The sequence below is a fragment of the Solenopsis invicta genome, chromosome 4 (genome assembly GCF_016802725.1).
Source record: "Solenopsis invicta isolate M01_SB chromosome 4, UNIL_Sinv_3.0, whole genome shotgun sequence".
Classification (NCBI taxonomy): Eukaryota; Metazoa; Arthropoda; class Insecta; order Hymenoptera; family Formicidae; genus Solenopsis; species Solenopsis invicta.
Genome location: NC_052667.1, coordinates 18440255 through 18453111, shown reverse-complemented (window position 1 = coordinate 18453111; position 12857 = coordinate 18440255). Strand labels below are relative to the sequence as shown.

The window sequence follows — 12857 nt, the reverse complement described above, 5'->3', positions numbered from 1 at the left end:
CCGCAATGCCTGGATATGTATGATATAATACTGCGGGAGCATCTCGTAATTAACTGCGAGTTATTTTTTTACAATACAAAATAATATCATATATTTGTAAGTTTTTATTATCACAATTTAATGTATCAGTTACTAATGTTTATTTTCCATTTTGACGGTTTTATTTATCGTCGTAATTAAATTTAACGAAAAAGTAAAATATAATATATTTATATTTGATAATGAAATACAGTTTCCAGATAAATCTTCTTTCAATTCCATATGAAGCAAAATTTTTTTCATTGCACTTTGAAATTGCTTTGAACTAGGGTTATTGTTGCATCTAAATTGCTGTCTTATAATACTAAACATAAGTTCTAAATGATCTTGACTTAATTTGTAAGGGGAAATATATTATAACAAAGAATTTGGTTTTTTGCAAAGCATAATTCCATTAAACATTTAATTGAAATACAAGAACCTAAAAATCTAGCGTTTCTACAAGAATTAATGAGCATGTTTCTATATGGAGTTTCTTTTAAATTGGAAATATATTCAAAACATTTATTTAATTTTTATTTGATACATAATGTTTCTATTTCTAAAATTAATTCGTGCTTTATAATCGTACTGTTTTATATTTCGACTATTCTACGCAGTCTACCGATTGAGTACGAGGTCTAACTTAACTCAGGCAATACGATACAGCGTTGAGTTATCATGAATCATAAAGGTACTAGAGAGAATCGCGCCGAATATTTTTCGGCCCTCGTGGAAACCAACTCAACTTGAGTTATCGTAAACACCCACAGTCTCTCGGAGCTCGTGCCGAAATCTCGCACTACAGTGCAAAAACTCGACACTAGACTTCCCAATGAAACAGCACGTACCGTTTTAGCGCGTACTGAAACGCCCAATGAAACACGTTACCCGCGGCGAGTGCGCACTAGTTCTCCCAATGAAAAACGTTATAAGTCTGAAATTCAAGACCGTGAAAAGAAGAAAAAAATAGAAGCGCTGCTTCTGACATTTTCGACTGCACTTCGCTGCAAGGTCCGTGGATTGGCGTTGGAGGGGAAGGAAGGTCGTTGCATCCACTTCAACGATGTGGAACAAAAATGGCGCCATACTTTTACTGCACACTCGCTCACTCACACAACTAATAGCTGTAGTACCTACGTACACTAGCAATGACTCGCTGTCTCGAAAATGGCGGCTATGCAACGACCTTCCCCTCCAACGCCAATCCACGGACCTTGCTTCGCTGCTGGGGCCTCAACAACCAATCAGACTTAGTAGACAGAGAACGAACGTTTTTCGTATTGTCTGCTTCTCACTCTATGTGTCTTTCTACCCTCACCACGGCCCATTCTATATGTCGATGTGCTAGACGTCTCTGTAGTAGCGGTTTCAAGGTTAGAGTTTGGAATTTCTGTGGCGTGAGAGGCTTTTTTCTCGCACAAGCATTTACTTTCCACGCGAAAATTTAATGGATATATTCATTTATCATTGAAATCATCGTAAGTGAGGCATTAAACACATGTTTCAAATTCGCGCACTTTCGTATGCATTTGGGGTTACACGAAGCATGCGCATGTGGCTACGGTTTCGTCGGTATGACAGATTTTCTAACCTGAGTAGTGGTCAATAACGATTAATATTTCGCAATGTAAAATAACGGTTATTTCTACTAGATTTTTTCATTTCATTCAAAAACATGTCATATGATCCTAATTTCATTGAAACTGGAGAAGCCATTGAAGTATAGAAATGTTCCTTTTTTTTTTAAATTTTATACCATTAGAAATTTTATAGAACAAAAAATCTTAAAATATTTCATTAACAATATATGAAAAAAAATTCTGAAAAAGGATGTAGACTTTCTGAATATTTCTGAAATGTTGAAATTCTTATAAAAAAATCGGAAAGTTATAAAATAACAAATTCTGAAAAATATATTAAAAAATACTGAGAAAAATTTTACCAGGAAAGATTAAAAAGCAAGAATTGTTATTCAATTTGTAAAAAAGTAATTAAACAGAAATTGTTAACTATTTGTGTTTCAAAGCTTTTTTTTACTACTTTCCTAGTATAACATTAATGCCTGATTATCTTTTTTGAAGTTTTTGGATTTTAATAAATTTTAAAAAAATGTTGGCACATTTTCAATATGCAATAGTAATATGATTCAAATTTATAATGGTATAACTCAAAACGTTTTTCTTTTTTTGTATATATCTAAATTTAAAGTAAAATTGACAAAATTTATTGCACTAAAACATTCCCAACTTTTTTATACATGAATATGAAAATTTCTTGTTAGCTTCAAACAAAGATTAATATTTCAGAAAAAATAGTGTAATGGTACCTTCAAAAGGTATAATTACTTGATAATATAAAAATCTGTAATTTTGGTTTCCAGGAAATAGGAAGAAAAGTAATATAAGATCGTAAAAATTATTTTTTGCAAAGAAAAATCAATATTTTAGTATAAAATTGGTTTTATTTAAAAGATTTTAATCACATTTCTAAGGGCAAAAAGTTCATTAGCATCTTGCTAATAATCATACTTGTCTTCGACTTTTTTTACTATCTGTTTCATTATCTGAAACTTCGCTGTAAAATAAACCTTGCAATCATTCATGTTAAGACAGAACCTTTAAAAAAAAGTAGAAAAAGATGCCAAGTGTGTATGTGTGTGTGTTTTTATGCGTGCGTGTATGTGCATGTCTCTAATTTTTTTTGTAAAAACCCAAGTAGTACTATTTTTGTATTCCTATCAAAAAGTCTATTTTAATCTAAATTAAATGTATTTAATTTTAACAAATTTCAATATCAAATGTAACATTTAATCTGAAAGATATAAGAGGAAACAGTACAAAATATACAAATTTTGAAATAAAAAAATTTTTTAATGTGTAAAAACTTTGGTACTGCTAGATGTCTAAATATAACAAGAGTGTAAAATTTATATAGAATAACAATAAAAAAATTTAAGTAAGAAAAACATCTTCAAGCGTATAAAGAATAAAAGCGATTATGCAAAGTAGTATTAAAATTAAGTTTCTTTAGCATTTAACATTTAGACACACTGGGTCTGAGAGATTTGATATTTGACTCCTATGATATTTTCAACGCTTACTGAAAATGGAACGAGACAGGAGGTTCAAATCAGAGTGTAAAAAAGTTTGTAATCTTCCCTTTTGATTGATATGGTTGATCAACTTTTTTGATCAACTACAGTTCAAACGACAGCAGCAAAGTTTTGTTAGGATCAAGGGACCTCTATAGTGTGTCAGTGTAACTTTTTTGTGAGTTATATTAAAAAATTGGATAAAACACGTTCGAACAGGTCCGTTCGCGTTACTTGCATATATTTGTCTAAAGTTAGAGTACTATATAGTGTTGTAAAGAAGAGGTTTTTGCACAAGGTTTGAAATACATCATGAAACACATCAATTTTCAATTTTAGTCACTTTGTGTTAATCAAAAATACCTTATATTTGTCTGGTTACATATTGTACTTTTTAATAGGAATGACAATACCATAATTTTTTTCTTGAAAGTAGAGGAGAAGAGTGATATGGCACCTATTTTATTGAATAACTTTGTTTATAATTAATGTTTTCTATTGAAACTTGAACGATTACGTTCAGAGTGTTTGACAAATTCTAGACTCAAAGTAATGAAATATTTATTATTTAGGACATGATTTATAAAATCTATGCACTGCGATACATAATCGGTGAAAGAAAAAGTAGTTGTAATATGAGTATCTATAAAAATAATTTTAAAAAATTAGTATAGTTTAAAAGAAACACTGTACCTTGTTACAAAATTATATATTTAGAATTTCCCTGATTTAAAATTTTCCTGCGTTCAGAAGCTTTAGAAATACTGTTAGAAATTTCATTAAAAATATCATTTTATCCCTGTTTCATATTAAACAACAAGCATAAAATAATGTCTCTAATGTTTTTAAATACCGCTCTTTAGAATGACAATCAATTTATCGAAGAAATATTTCGATATAAAAATTTCGTTTAAAAAACCATATTAATAAAATTCCATGTTATTGTTTTAACTTTATATAACTTGAAATGTATACGGCCGAATAAAAAGTTAAATAACAAAAAAACACTTCAGTGTATGTACATACCTTCGTGTGATAATACACTCAAGTTTAAGAATAATGAGGAAGTGTATGTAATTAAAGGTTAAAAGTATCTTGAAAAAGTTTAGAAGTGCTCAAAAGCAAAAATGCCTTGTAACAATTGTTATTTCTAAAGCTTCTGAACGTAGGAAAATTTTAAATCAGGGAAATTCTAAATATATAATTTTGTAACAAGGTACAGTGTTTCTTTTAAACTATACTAATTTTTTAAAATTATTTTTATGGATAGTCATATTACAACTACTTTTTCTTTCACCGATTATGCACCGCAGTGCATAGATTTTATAAATCATGTCCTAAATAATAAATATTTGTCAGTCATCATGTATTGGCATATTAGCATCACTAAAAAACGGCAGGTTACTTAACGAATAACTCCATAAGCAATTGTTAGAATATGTCATCTAATAACGGAAATAATTGGGGTAGCCATATTGTCGACAGTAGCCATAATATCATAAGACTAACTCTTTGAAGACACTATTATTTTCTACTGCTTTCCTGGACACAAGGCATCACCAATGGCTGATGTTAAAAATTTTTGGCTTTTTAAAAAAATTCTAGTATATTTTTCCAACCTTCCAGAATGATTTTACAATTGTCACCCAAACGTTTTCTTTATTTGAGGCAGAATAATTTAAAACTGAAAATTTGCTAGAATTTTCAAATCCCCCATGAGACTTCGTAAGGTTAACATACAGTGTTATACAGTGACTAGATTTCTTATTTCAATCGTGATGTATGCCCGTTGTATTATTTTGATCGTTACTCATATTCTCATAATGACATTCCGTCAATACAACAGATTTTCTAAGTTTCAATATAAATTTCATCGTTTATTTTTTTTTTTACAATGCCGATTGTTAATTTTTTGCTTCTTAAATCTTTATTTTGATAAAAAAAACGGCATTATAGTATAAATTGTAAAATTGAAAATAAAAGAAAGTAAATATTAAAGGAAGGGTATGGTGGAATACTATTTTATTTTTTTTAGCCTCAATAAATATTAATGCGATACAATTCTTATCAACACTAGTTTGTTAATCATAGAGCTCTACCAATCACTTTATAGGTAAAAATTCATCGAGTATTATAGAACGAACGTAACTTACAATTTACTGAAGAAGGAAAAAAAGGATGAATTTGTAAGATAACAGAAGAATCGTGGAATACTAACAACTAATGTCATAAAAAACTTGTTTAATTATCATAAATTAATAGTCCTTTGTAAATTTTGTACACTAATAATAAGTGCCACAAAACAAGATTTTATGAATATTTTATAAAATATATATTTTTTAAATTACTTTTTAAAATAATTTCTTTGCTATTAATAAACATTATGTATCGTTTATTGTGAGGTTGTTAAATTGTAAGAGCAATCTTACGCAAATGCAGATAACTCACGATCCTCTTATGATCTCTTTTTCGTAACATAATATAACTTTATATGCCAAATTTATACCAAAATGTGTATAAATTTGGCATATAAAGTTACATTACATTACATTATATTATATTATTATTATATTATGGTACATATTAAATTCAATTGCATTATTTGAAAGCCACATTCAAGATCCTCAATCTAAACTAAAGTTAAAAAATGAATATTCAACATATTTCTCAAAATTACATAGAAAATCATTTATAAAAATCATATCATTTATAAAAATTGCTATTTGCAAAATTAAAATTCAGCTTTTATAAAAAACGCAGTAAATACTAATGAGTGGTAATAATCGTACAATATCTAAATATACTGTAACGCAGTAATTTTAACGATTGCTCTTAGAATTCAACGTGAATTATATGAAATATTATGGTATCTCACTCTCCCCACACATTTCTCCCCGCCTTTCCCTTATTTGATTTTATGGACATTGTTGTGAAACATAAATTTCATGCAGACGAAGTTCATGCCGTAACTTTTTGTGAGCACGCCATATCCGTCACTACATCAGTTGTTGAACAATTATCAATTAAATATTTTAGAAAAATATTAAAATAAGATTAAAATAATAAATTGCAAATTGATATTTTCTAAATTAATTTTTTATACAGATAATTGATTACAATATCATTTTCTATTTGAAAATACAATTATATTGTTTTTATGTGTTAATTGACTGATGCAGTGATTGTATATGAATGAAAAAATCATGTGACTCTCTCCACTTTTTTAAAGCTCCTATCTACTCGTGGCGGCCATATTCCCTGATAACTAAGTATGTTTTGCAAAATTAGGCAACTTAATGCTGAGCATGAATTTTCGACTAGTTGCTATGTATTTGCTAAAAACATAACGCATAGTCATACGTATTCAACAACATGAGAGCAGATTTGAAACATTTTGTTAGCAGATTCAAAGCAAATGGAGAGCAACTGTTGCTCAATCTGTTGCCAACAAAATAATTTTTATTCGTGGAAAACATTTTGCTTTATCGTTTTCGACAACATAAGAGTTACATGATAATAATAAAAAAAGATGCTGTGCTTTTGTCGTGTATTTATTAAAAACCTTAAATATATTAATTATTGTCTTGTAGTCAAATAAAATATCGAAAATGATCCATTTTTGTGTGCGCGCGTGTGCGTTTGTGATTGTGTATTTGCGCGAGCATGTGTAATGTAATAAATAAACAGGAGAAAATTATTTATTTTTTTTTATATTTCTATACGGGCTATTATTGATACTAATATATATTTAATTCTGTTAAAAAATATGATTCCATCATTAATTAGGTATTTTACAATGTTCATTAATATATATATATATATATATATATATATATATATATATATTAGGAGTACAAATTGAAAACCGCCGTTTTCCAGTAGATGGCGCCAGCGGTAAATGCTGGCGCCAAACGTTAGATCAAAAATTAAAAATGTAAGGTTGGGCATCTGGCAACAATTCCTTATCATTGCAGTTGTGAATTTTTATCGGCGTTATATATTTTTTTGTGATCGAAAATGTCGAAATTTGTGCCCAATAAGCGTCATTTGCGGGAAGTTTTGCTTTTTGCCTTCAATTCGAAAAATCTGCGGCTGAGGCGCGTCGAATGATTGTAAAAACTTATGGTGAGGCTTCCATTAGTGAAAGAACGTGTCGAGAATGGTTCCAACGCTTCAAAAGTGGTGATTTCGGCGTAGAAGACAAGGAGCGTCCCGGACAGGTGAAAAAGTTTGAAGACGCACAATTGGAAACATTACTGAATGAAGATTCATCTCAAACGCAACAGGAGCTTGCAGATTCATTGGGCGTGACTCAACAAGCTATTTCATATCGTTTGAAAACCATGGGAATGATCCAAAAGCATGGACACTGGGTGCCATACGAATTAAAGCCGAGAGACGTCGAACGGCGTTTTTTCGCGTGCGAACAGCTGCTCCAACGGCAAAAACGGAAGGGTTTTCTGCATCGTATTGTAACCGGCGATGAAAAGTGGATCCATTATGATAATCCAAAGCGAAAAAAATCGTGGGGCTACCGCGGCCATGCATCAACATCGACGGCCAAACCAAACATCCATGGCTCGAAGCTCATGCTGTGTATTTGGTGGGACCAGCTCGGCGTGATTTATTATGAGCTGTTGCAACCGGGTGAAACCATCACAGGAGCTCGCTACCGAACACAACTAATGCGTTTGAGCCGAGCATTGCAGGAAAAACGGCCACAATACGAGCAAAGACACGAAAAAGTGATGTTGCTGCACGACAACGCTCGGCCGCATGTTGCTCAGGTCGTTAAAACCTATCTGGAAACATTGAAATGGGACGTGTTACCTCATCCGCCGTATTCTCCTGACATCGTCCTTTCAGATTACCACTTGTTCCGATCAATGGCGCACGACCTGGCTGAGCAGCACTTCCATTATTACGAAGAGGCCAAAAACTGGGTCGATTCGTGGATCGCCGCAAAAGACGAGCAGTTTTTTCGACGCGGGATTTGTATGCTACCCGAAAGGTGGGAGAAAGTAGTGGCCAGCGATGGACAATACTTTCAAGAATAAGTATGTAACCATTTTTCAACAATCAATCCTCAAATTTTGACAAAAAACGGCGGTTTTCAATTTGTACTAATATATATATATATATATATATATGTGTGTGTGTGTGTGTGTGTGTGTGTGTGTGTGTGTGTGTGTGTGTGTGTGTGTGTGTGCGTGTGTGTGTGCGTGTGCGTGTGCGTGTGCGTGTGCGTATGTATGTACGTACTGTATATATATATATATATATATATATATATACAGGGTGATTCAGAACGACCCATGTGTCCCTGTAAAGACGTGTTCTTGGATAAATTCTGAGACGATTTTTCTTGTACGAAAATTTTGTTTGACGCTTACTTTTTGAATAATAAGAGGATAAAATTAGCGAATCATGGGCCGTGTACACATGGTAGACAAAGACGGCGCAACTCATCGTCCGACACGGGTAAGCGCCCGTGCCCCTATATATATATATATATATATATATATACACATATATACATACATACATACACACACATACATACAGGGTGACAGAAAACTAAAACTTATGCTCTCGTGGATTGATAGAGCAAGTCATTGTAGTAGTCGTTGTTCGCTTTCGAACGTCGTGGCTCAAGATTCTCACGCGGGATCCACGCCGCTGACAATCCTCCTCCAACCATTCCCTGTTCTTCGCGTTTCTCATCACTTCTACGATGGACAACTTTGTAAGGCCTGTTACCTGGTCGATGAATCGGTTGGGTGATCTTTCCCTCCATCTTCTGCCATCCACCTTTCCCTGTATGGTTAATTTCTCCAGCCCATTCCTTTGAATTACGTGTCCGACAAAACCCAAGATACCTCGTTGAATACGCGGTAGGAGACATTCCGTATTTCTTATTTTGAGCTCTCTGAGAATCGATCGATTGGTGCGATGTGCTATCCATGGTATCCGCATCATTTGCCGGTATCATTTCGAAACCCTCGATTCGTCTCCTACCGCGTCAGCCGCCTTGATGGGCCACGTTTCTAACCCGTACCTCATGATAGGGAAGATTCGGGAATTCACCAGTCTCAGCTGTGTGAGCTTGGTTAATTTGTGGTCTTTCCACAGTTTTGTTAGTTTGGCCATAGATGTTTTTGCAATTCCTATCCTTCTTTTAATTTCTGCCTCACAATCTCCGTGTATATGGGCTCCGAGGTATATCGTGCTCGTTTCTGTTTCTATATTTCTTAGCATGTTCCTGTGAGCCGGTAGCATTCCCGCCCTATCATTAAGGAGCATTTTGTTTTATTTAACTTCAGACTCACTTCCGCACTGACCTTTTATATTCTTTGCAACAGTTCTTCCATCTCTTTTTCCAAGGATGTCAATAGGGTGGTATCATCTGCATAGCGTTTTTCTTTCCCGCTATGGACACCCCTCCCATCCAATCTTCCGTTGCCTTCCTAATGATTCTCCGTAGATGTTGAATAAAATTGGTGAGAGTACGCATGTCCTTGTCTTACTCCCTTGGTGACTGCAAATTCTTGAGATGTCAAATCATCCACCCTGACGTATGCTTTGAGCAAGTCATACTGAGAAGAAAAGTCCTTTACCGTTTATCCGCAATAGTTATCGAAATAAAAATTAGTAAAGTTCGTCAAATGAGTGCATATTTTCTCTACCCACCGCACGTGGAGACCACCCGTCCGTCGCTAAACCATAAGCAGTTGCGGCAGGCGGCGTGGTGAGAAGGGAGAAGCAGCAATGGGTCTTATCCGCTTCATCCTCATGCCGCGGCTGCCTATGGTTTGGCGACGGACGGGCGGTCTCCGCGTGCGGTAGATAGGGAAAATACGCGCTCATTTAACGAACTTTACTAATTTTTATTTCGATAACTATTGCGAATAATGAGAAATGGTATTTTTCTTCTCAGTATGACTTGCTCTATCAACCCACGAGAGCATAAGTTTTAGTTTTTTGACACCCTGTGTGTGTGTGTGTGTGTGTGTGTGTGTGTGTGTGTGTGTGTGTGTGTGTGTGTGTGTGTGTGTATACATACATATATATAAAAAAGTAGAGACTCAGGCACTAACCGTCACAACATACGACGAAACAAACGAGCGTGCGCATCATCGCTAGGCATGTGTATAAGGCCCCACGCGCCAAGTGAGTGCTGGCATCACCGCTAGGCGGCTACGCCGCGGGGATTTTCTCGTGAGTCGAGTGCGGCCACAGGCGTTATATCTACGCGCCACCGCAGCCGACTCCCCATCAGTGAGCCTTTAGGACCTGCATATTGTAACCTCGAAACGATTACTCGCTCTCAAGGCCATGGCACATAGAAAAACTTAATCATTAAGACATTAAAAAATTCAACGTGTTGGATTTCCTACTGCTTACGTTTAAGTTCTCAACTGCCATTGGCTAATTCGCTTATTACTTAAGTTTTTTTATGTGTCCTAGCCTTCACTCTTTTTAAATGTGACGTGCGTGCGTGCGTGCGTGCGTGCGTGCGCGCGCTCTAGCGTATGTGTGTGTGGAATGCTGTTTCACATAAAATTTAATATTTTTACGTGTAAATAACAATTTGTATTGTTATTTAATTTTGTACATAAATTAAATATTTAATTTAAATTTAATTTTTTTTAACGAAAAGGATACAAGAAATGTTTTTTTGTAAACTAAACGTTTATTACGTTTACATTAATGCATTCTGTTTTATTAAATCTATCTGGGTTCCGATCTTATTTTCAATCGGTTTTAATACCATATTTTCGGTGCAGAAATCCCGATCGATTCGGATAACTTTTTTTTAAATCAGTTTTAATCGTACATTTTCGGTAGGGTAGTGACAATTCAGTAGAAAGAAGATTTAACTTGTTCATTTTTTATATTTTTTATATATTTGAAATAAATAAGACTACAAAACATATATTTAACCGTTTTCGACATGTTGAATTTTTGCTGAAATTTATGACTTAGCACATGTTGTTGGGAACTTGCTCTCTTGTTGCTCTTTATGTATAGCGATAAACCGTTGGCAGCAAATACGCAGCATATAGGCAGCAAAACGTGCTGAATTCGTGTAATGTCAAACCAAAGGCAAATGAGGCACACACTTGATTCTAAAAGTTTTGCTGAAAACTAATGCCCTTTATTTTCGGCAACATTGCAGCAACACAGACAGGTGGCTATCAGGGTTGAAGTCGTGACGACATAAGTGAGAAATCACATAAAAGTTTTCGCCGTGGCATTTATAAATAAAGAGAATTTGAATAAAATAGAATAACGAAATTACTTTAATACACTTATAAAAGTGTACTTTGATTATCCTTTTTTTGCCTAATAGTAAATAGTCGTAAAAACCACATAAAGTGAAGCCTATTCAGACAGGAAAACATACGCATAGTTATTGAAAGGAGTGAAAAATATGCTTTTATCTATATAATTCAAAGAAACTTTACTTGCAGTCCATTTTTACGAATTTGGTAAATACGAGACAAGTCACATTTTCAAAATAAAATACATAATAAGAAAATGACATGCACAATAAAATTTCAATCTTCTGTCACATTTTACGCTTATTAGTTCTAATTTTGCCTTAATATATATAACAGTTTTTCTGAATTTTTTTCAAATGTTTTGATCACATAATTTTCTTTGAATAACTTTCTAAAATAGAATTAAGTCTTATAGCAAGGAGAATTTTAAATAATTTCATTGCAAATAAAATATAAAAATTTTGAAAAACTATTACTTAAAAAGAATGGAGATTCATAAAGATCATTTTATGGAATTAATAAAATGTCATCGTATCATTTTGATGTAAGACTATGAAATCTTTATGAATTATACAATTTTCTTTAAATATGACGTTACACTGAAAATATGGCATTGTCGCTTGTTACTACTTTTAAAATTGTTATAAAATAAACAATTCTTTTTCAATTTTTTCTACATCAATATTTATCAACACAAAGAAAATATTCTTAAATAACAAATTATCGTATTTATTGCTTAAATGCTTATTATTTTGAAGATAATAATGTCAAAAGATCATTTGTTAAAATATATTACGAATGAAATGTCATGAGAATATGTGACTTATTTCTATTTTCTTCTAAGCTAGAGAGAATCTACTTACAAGGGGAGGATCAGGTGAATCACCCTGGGATTTCGATCCCAATTTTTTTAGTTATTCTGGAGACGAAAAAAAAGTTTACGTCTTCCGGCGTTTGATCGAATAGGCTTTAGTTTCGAAATAAATTTGTGAAAATTGTCTATACCGCGGCGCGCTATATGAGCCTTCCCGGTAACTGTTCTCCCAACCAGTGCAGTCGGCTCCGTTAGGTGCTTGCTTCACAATCGTAAAATCCGAGTTCGCTTTCGGATATGTCCAATATTTTTTTTTTTTTTTTTTAATTGTATTTATCTTGATATTGATATAGTATGCAAATTTCTAAAATAGAAAATTTAATTTAATATTACTTTCTAAACATTAATTTAAATTTAATTTGAAGGGAAATAAATTTAATTTGAATTCAAATAATAATATTTGAAATAATAAATAGGTAATAATAATAATAATACATAAGTTATTTGAAATGGATAACATATAAAGGCAACGTATCTAAATTTTCAAATTGTTTAAATTTAACACTGGTAAAAGAAGCGGATACAAAATGGTAAATAAACGAAAGGTTTTTAATCCCCTTGCAGATATGTAGTCGGTTATAAAGCC

At 33.0% G+C, this 12857-nt stretch overlaps 1 protein-coding gene across 5 annotated transcripts in view; it reads left to right on the top strand.

Moving 5' to 3' along the window:
* The first annotated feature begins 1203 nt into the window (after positions 1-1203).
* The window catches only part of LOC105203004 (meiotic nuclear division protein 1 homolog), a 37678-nt gene continuing 26024 nt past the window's right edge, over positions 1204-12857 (top strand). Inside the window, exon 1 of one of the 5 annotated variants that reach the window (XM_039448264.1) lies at positions 1204-1394. The gene's annotated coding sequence lies outside the window, so the exon portion shown is untranslated. The other 4 variants (XM_039448263.1, XM_039448262.1, XM_039448267.1 and 1 more) reach the window with 4 other exon arrangements.